At 35.5% G+C, this 7,143-nt stretch overlaps 1 protein-coding gene across 1 annotated transcript in view; it reads right to left on the reverse strand.

The window, feature by feature from the left end:
• gpat2 (glycerol-3-phosphate acyltransferase 2, mitochondrial) overlaps positions 1-1,565 on the reverse strand; it is a 97,577-nt gene extending 96,012 nt beyond the window's left edge. Inside the window, exon 1 of the mRNA XM_067520151.1 lies at positions 1,510-1,565. The gene's annotated coding sequence lies outside the window, so the exon portion shown is untranslated. The remainder of the gene's footprint in view (positions 1-1,509) is intronic.
• Between the last annotated feature and the right edge of the window lie 5,578 nt (positions 1,566-7,143).

Consider the following 7,143-nt stretch of genomic DNA (forward strand, 5'->3'; position numbering starts at 1 on the left):
CAGTTGACCATGGAGGACAAATACAGAGTAAGGTACAATTAGCTCTTTGAGTTAGTGCTCACCCAGAAAACTTAAATAAGGTTAGTTAAAAGAAGACTTTGTGATAGAGACTTTAACTTAAAAAGCATGAATACGTGAATACATGAAACTTCACACATTCCTGGTTAAAAGCTTAAAGTTGCAGACCTGATTTTAATTTAAAATTTGATGGTCATAGTGGGGACCATAGTTCTAAATCACGTGAAACATGTAACATCTGTCTACTCAAACTTTGCTGCAGATATTATCTGTGATGACCCCATAATATTCTAATAGTACTCTGTGTAGCAGGCCTCAGTATCAGTATTAATCAGATTTATAATTACTAACTTTATATATATATATATATATATATATATATATACACACACATACATATACACACATACATATACACACACACATACACACATATACACACACACACATATATATATATATATACACACACACACACATATATATATATATATATATACACACACACACATATATATATACACACACACACATATATATACACACACACACACACATATATATACATATATATATATATGAAAAGATTAAAAAAATGCATAAGGCAGTAACACACTAGTGTTTGATATTGAGAAGATTGAAAATACAAACTGAATTTTGAAAACACTCATCGCTATAGCACTTCCAAACACACATCCACATGCATGGCCTAATGACATGATTCCCTCAAGAGCACTCATGTAGAGAGAGACAGATGCAATCAGTGCCCACCAGATAAAATCAATCACTGCTTCAGTTCCCCTGACAGAAGACACTCACAAGGCACAGCACTTCAAAGAACCACATGCAAATCAAATAAACTATATCCCTGTTGGTTTAAAAAAAAATATGAAAACTAGGGCTGTATTCATTTTCTCTGTCCAGGGTTTGTAGCGAAGTTATATTTAGAATAGTAGTGGACAATAGAGTGAAAGAGAGGGAGGCATCCTGAATGTACTACGAAGTTCACTAGAGTTCAGATACATTTTCTTTTCCCTGTTAGGAGAAACAAAACTTCTTTCTTACCAAAGATGTAGCACTTATGTTTGCTAACTAATTTGTAATCAAATGGGCTATTTCATCTATCATTCCTTTTGATATTAAACAGAAACACACAGCAGGGGACATTCAGAATTCAGGAGGTATTTTACCCAGATTAAAAAAAATAAATAAAAAATCCTGATGATCATGGTGTACTGTTGATATAATCCTTTGTAACATAGCAACTTTGTATTTTCCAAAACCAGCTGTTGCAACCCAAACAAGTATAAGTCTTGAGAACAACACTTAGGAGAATTGAGCACCCCACACGTCTTTGAAAAGAGCATAAGCTCACGCACATACCCACACACACCCAAGTGTTACACACAATAATACAGGCAAATACAGGGTGGGCTAGTTTAGCATTTTGTTGTGCACTGTTGGCAATAAGTCGACAGATGTTTACCCTACCTTATTTTTAAGCAGAAGTAACGTTGTCAGATGATGACTGGTCTGTAGATATTCAGCAGTGTCTTAAAACAAACAAAAGACATGTCAGGAGCCTGGAGTTGAGCATCATTTTAGTGAACAACATTGAAGAATTGACTGATTTCTACACTCTGAATAAATCATAACAAGCCAATCAGATTAATAGTAGGACATTTCCAAAAAAGCATATCTAATATAACCAACAAATGGGTGTCTGCTCTCATGGGAATGAAGAAATTTCATATTCCACATAACATATGATGGAGATTAGGAATAGGAAACCGGGGTGGCTGAGCAAAGAAGGTCATGGTTGCATAGGCTTTTCATGGACAGATAAACTATATGTGGCACATTTCCTCTCCTAGTAAGGAATAACTGTCATTCCAATGATGTGATAGGAGGAATGGAGAGAGTTACAAATAAAGCCTTCAATGAATGAAAGTGTGGCATCTTCAGCATGATTAGGTATTCACAACCACGAAAGCCAAATCAGAGGTAATAGGAAGACATCAATGCATCAACTAAAGACAAATGAGAGCGGAGAGGGATAAGATGTGGCATAATGGAGAAAAAAAACGGTCTCAGAAGTCAATTGATTCCAATGAACATAACCTTTTCCTGTCTATTATGACGTACACATTTATAAATTATATCAGCATAATCATTACTTTTGCCTTTAAGAAATCTGTTTTGTCTATCAATCTGTTTTATTGATAGCTGCTGCTACAAACACTGTGTATATATATAGATTGGGTCATATACCAACATGGCTTTTATATTCAGGATTGACTTCTCTCCATCAGAAGGTGAAATAATAATATACCTCTGATCCTTTTCAGGATCTGAGGTATTTTTACCACATGTTCCCTTTTGCCTCACCTCAACACACTCGTTTCTACTTTTCGGGAAAAAGTAGAAAAACCTGTTTCTAAATATTATATTTTTAAACTTATTTGCATTTGGTTAGTGATTAACTGGTGGACGATTCAGAGCTACAATTTGATTTTTTGATTTATTGACTTGATGTAGACATTTAAACTGGGACATTTAACATCGTTTTGAGGGTCCACTAAGTCCACTTTAGGTTTTCAGAGTTTTTACAGAATGATAACTCTAACTGCATAGAGACAAGCATTGGCACAGATACCAATGTTGAAGCTTGATTTTACATTGATGAGCAAAGAGCAAACACAGTGACACTGACCCTATGGCCTGTAGGCGGTCACTCTTCTGACTACTGCTGCCCCCTTACTCTAATAATTTCCATACTTTTTAGAACAGGCCTATTTCTTATAATTCTGTTTAAAAAACTTTAACTACAGATTACTGTTTATCAGCTTGCTTGTGCTCTTGCTTGTGCTCTGATCATTAAGTGCAAAGAGATACCATATGCTTTAACCTGAGTATTTTCACATTCTTGTTACTGAGATAATTATCACTGCATGCAATTTTAATAGCGTATGGTCTAAACAACAGTTGCAGTTTTTTAGCTATTTCGAAAGAGACTGTTGTGTTGTTTAATATTATGCGTATTATCCTTGAGAATGTGCCCTCCATTACAGCCACCTGCTGTGATTTGGCACTGGTTAAAATACTGTCCAGAATAATGAGTGTAGCATTCTGCTTAACTACACTTCTCCTGATTAATGTTGTTTGTTAAATGATTCTGTCTGAACAGAGATTGAATTAACTGTTCAAATTCTTTATTTTTTACTGCTCTAAAATGTGAAACTCATTTTCACCAGATCTCAGACAGCATGGGTTTTGCTCCAATACAATTCAGTCCATGTACCATTTGTTGCAGCTTTGGAAAATATCATTATGAAATTCTCTTCATTTTTTAATCTGTGGTAGCCAAACTCAAATTGACACAGATGGCCCTAATAGGAAAAACATGAATGTAAGCATTGATATTGATCTTTGAATTGCTTTTACCAACTGTGATTTCTTAGTATGTGGGAGATTTACATTTTTTTATACTACTAAATTATTAAATAACAACACTTTTAGCATCTACACTGTGACTACTTAAGTGTTGATACTGCTTCTTTGATATTTATAACCGCATTTCTAATACCACTAAAATTAGGTTACCTCCAGTTTAGGATTGTCAGTGGTTCGGATTCAGGTGGGGTTAAATGTCTAAGTAAGCAAAAATACCATTTTAGACAGCATAAGAGTTCACCTATCTTCAACTGAACTATTTTGAAGTCTAAAGTATTGCAAGAGCTGACACCAGTGTTTGCCTATGAAGCACAAATCACAATTTCTCTCAGCCTAGCTAAATCTGGTGCACAAAGTTCAGACATCTGATGATAATGTGTCATAAGGCTGTCACAATTTCTGTGTTATTTTTCTCCTTTCCTCTTAGCCAAATGACATTTTAAGAAATACCAAATTCCATTAACCTGCCATTTTAAAGCATGGCTAGTTCGGACTGTATTACATGCCAAGCCAGACAGCTCTTCAGGAAAAAGGCAGAAACACACAGTAGTCGGATAATGTTGGAGGTGTGACAAAAAGGCACTCAACTTTGGAGGCACTGGACTGTACATTTTCTCAGATTAGGTCTGTGAGGGCAGACCTCAGTCACCCACTGTATAGCCTCCTCTGCTAAAACATGATGAAATCTGCCTTTGGTAGCCAAAGACATGCTTTTCAGATGATTAATCCAAATAAAAATCACTACCATTCATTTTTATTAATAATAAAAATGATGTTTAATAATTCATTTAACATGTGTTTTTTTTTTTTCATATGATGATGTTACCACAGTATGGCCCCATGATAGCAGCTCCCTGGTATTAATTTGAATTCCTCTGAGAAAGCTGGAGGTAATTAACACAGGTATGCTGAGATCACTATGTTTAAAAACAGCCCAAAGCCCAATAGGGTGATCATTGTTTCATTTTAAAAGCAGTGTGCTGAGCAAAAACCTAAAACCCTGACTAACATATCACTGTCCTAATACTGTCTGACTGCACTCTAAATCAAGCTCCCTCAGTCCCAATACTTGACCGGAACAAAAAGCCAAAAACAACCAAAGCAAAACAAGAACAACTTTCCTGAATCACAAAAGTTTAAAACCTGATACCTCAGCCATTTCAAGTTCCATATCAGGAATGCAGTCCACTAAATAAAATAAATAGTGTATGTAGATCATATTAATTGTTTTTCTTCTTTATATCATACAATATATGACATATCTATTATATGAAACAACATTTATCTGTACTATCACCAGGTTTCCTGTAGTATTATAGCAAAGGTGCAACGATTAACTTTTAATACGAGAACAAAATTATTACACACACCCAAATACATAGTATTAAGCTGATACTTGACATAACACAGACGACATATTTAAAGATTGGGGCAATTGTTCAGACCATCATCCCGTAAATACAATGATTATGAGATAATCAACCTCCTGTCTTATTTAGCTCAGCAGGTGACAATGATTGAAAAATTAATCACACTCTTCACTTTAGCATGAATTTTTTAAAGACACAAATTGTAATTATATGTTTGTAAACCTCAACAACCTAAACGGTAGTCTGTCTTTACACAGCACAGTAATACCAACCTTAAGGTTTGCCTGTAATTCATAGGGATGAGTACCAAAAAACCCAGTATTAAACAAGCCCCAGGGCTTAATTATTAACCTAAGGACCAAATAGCCTTCAAAGTTAGTGGTTCTGCAATTAGTACTGGAGAAATTAGGAAAGTTAATCTCGCACAATTAATATCACCAACTCAATTTCTGATTAAGACATTCATCTATAATTCATTTTTGCTAGTTGTAGTGCAGGGATCTCTCTCTGGGGTTCTGTGCAAGAGGCAGGGCAGCTCTCGCTTCCATATACGCTGCAGAACCATGCAGCACACACACTGACACATCCATTCATTACCTTTAAATGCTTACTCCTATTGAGGGTTAAGGGGGTGCTGAAGCCTATCCCAGCTGTCAGTGGGCGAAAGGGTGGTGGACACCCTGGACAGGTTGCCAGTCTATCTCAGGCATGGAAACCATGCTTTTAGTGACGATGACAAAAACTTATGAAGATTACATGCTGTCAATGCTCGTAACCAATACTTCAACAAGTCCTTAGCATGCACGGGCAGAAACAAGAGCAATCTGCTAAGACATTCGGCAAAAGTGCGTAAACTGGAAGTGCAAAAAGACACAGTTTCTGACTGCCTTGCTCGTACTTAGAATCTCACCTAGGGCCCTCACACTAAACTATACAGACATTGTTACATTATTAAATGGATGCATTCATAAAATCTGAAATCAGAACTGTCACTCAGAAATTCAAAGTTTCAGTTTCAGAGCACTCAAAAAAAGGCCATAGTGATGGATCTGGGAGCTGCAGGCAAACTACCACACAGTAAGATACATTCAATAAAAAGCCCTACATTTTTTTCTTAAAAATAAAGCAAGTGCAAGAGAGGTATTCTCAGCACAATGTACTTATATTCACTTAACATCTGTTCAAGGTGGGGCTTTTACTTCCTATAATGATAGATTGTTTGACTTATGATGTATTGCATTTTGTAAATCCGCTGTGATGACCCTAAGATGATAGATGCTCTCTGGGGTGCTTAGATGATAACCTGAAAACAACTGTTATATTTAGAATAAAATATATGACACAGTGCAGTCTGCTGATCTGAGTTTACATAGTTGAGAGTTTTATAACCGCACTAATTTAGACATTTTTTACTTGTTGAGATCTAGTTGTTAAAGTACAGAGAATACTGGGTCTGGATTGAAGGTGAAGACAAAGACCATATATCATAACTGACTGATAATTTAGTCTTGTTATTACTGAAAATATAGGAACTAGTTTTTTGTTCTTGCTGCAGTCTTACACAGCTATTTAACAAAGTGCTGCCTACAAAGGCAAAGACACTGGAGGTTGTATAGTTCAAACACTGTGAGCAACATCACAGACATGTGAGTCGACAGCATAAAGATGTGATCAGTTTTACCCTGCATAACTGCCAAGTGTAAATACTGCAAAGTAGAAAGGACTTAGTCAATTTGGCTACCCAAATTTGACCTGAATTTGTACAGTCATAACAGTGGCTCATAAGAGCCATTTAAAAGATTCTAGACATGAATCATTAATGTGTGATATAAGTTTGCAACAGATATAAGTGTTGTCATTTTGAAATAGCAGCAACTTGAGCAAGGCCTCAGAGATAAGCAGTGACCCATATTCAAGAATGACTACTTAAAAAGTAGGTGGTATTCATTCCAGAATACAAAAGGAGAAAAAATAAAATTATGAACATAAAGTAAATATAATATTAAGTGACTTTGTTCCACATTGTTCTCCAGTGTTTCCACTCCATCATCACTGTTAAAAAGAAAAAACTGGACATGACCACTGAATGTAAGGGAAAATTATAAGCTTGCTTTCAAAGTTAAACCTTACCAAACATTTAACTTGAAAGGGAAGCTTTAAAAACTGATTTCATAAAGTTTTACAGTTCAAATGAGAAATTACCATTTATTGTGAAATGAAATGTTCTCCCTTCACTCTTATTACCCAGGGTCTTTTAGTTTATATCATTCTGCTAGTAATATTTCAAACTACACTTCTCTAC

The sequence above is a fragment of the Channa argus genome, chromosome 11, assembly GCF_033026475.1.
Source record: "Channa argus isolate prfri chromosome 11, Channa argus male v1.0, whole genome shotgun sequence".
Classification (NCBI taxonomy): Eukaryota; Metazoa; Chordata; class Actinopteri; order Anabantiformes; family Channidae; genus Channa; species Channa argus.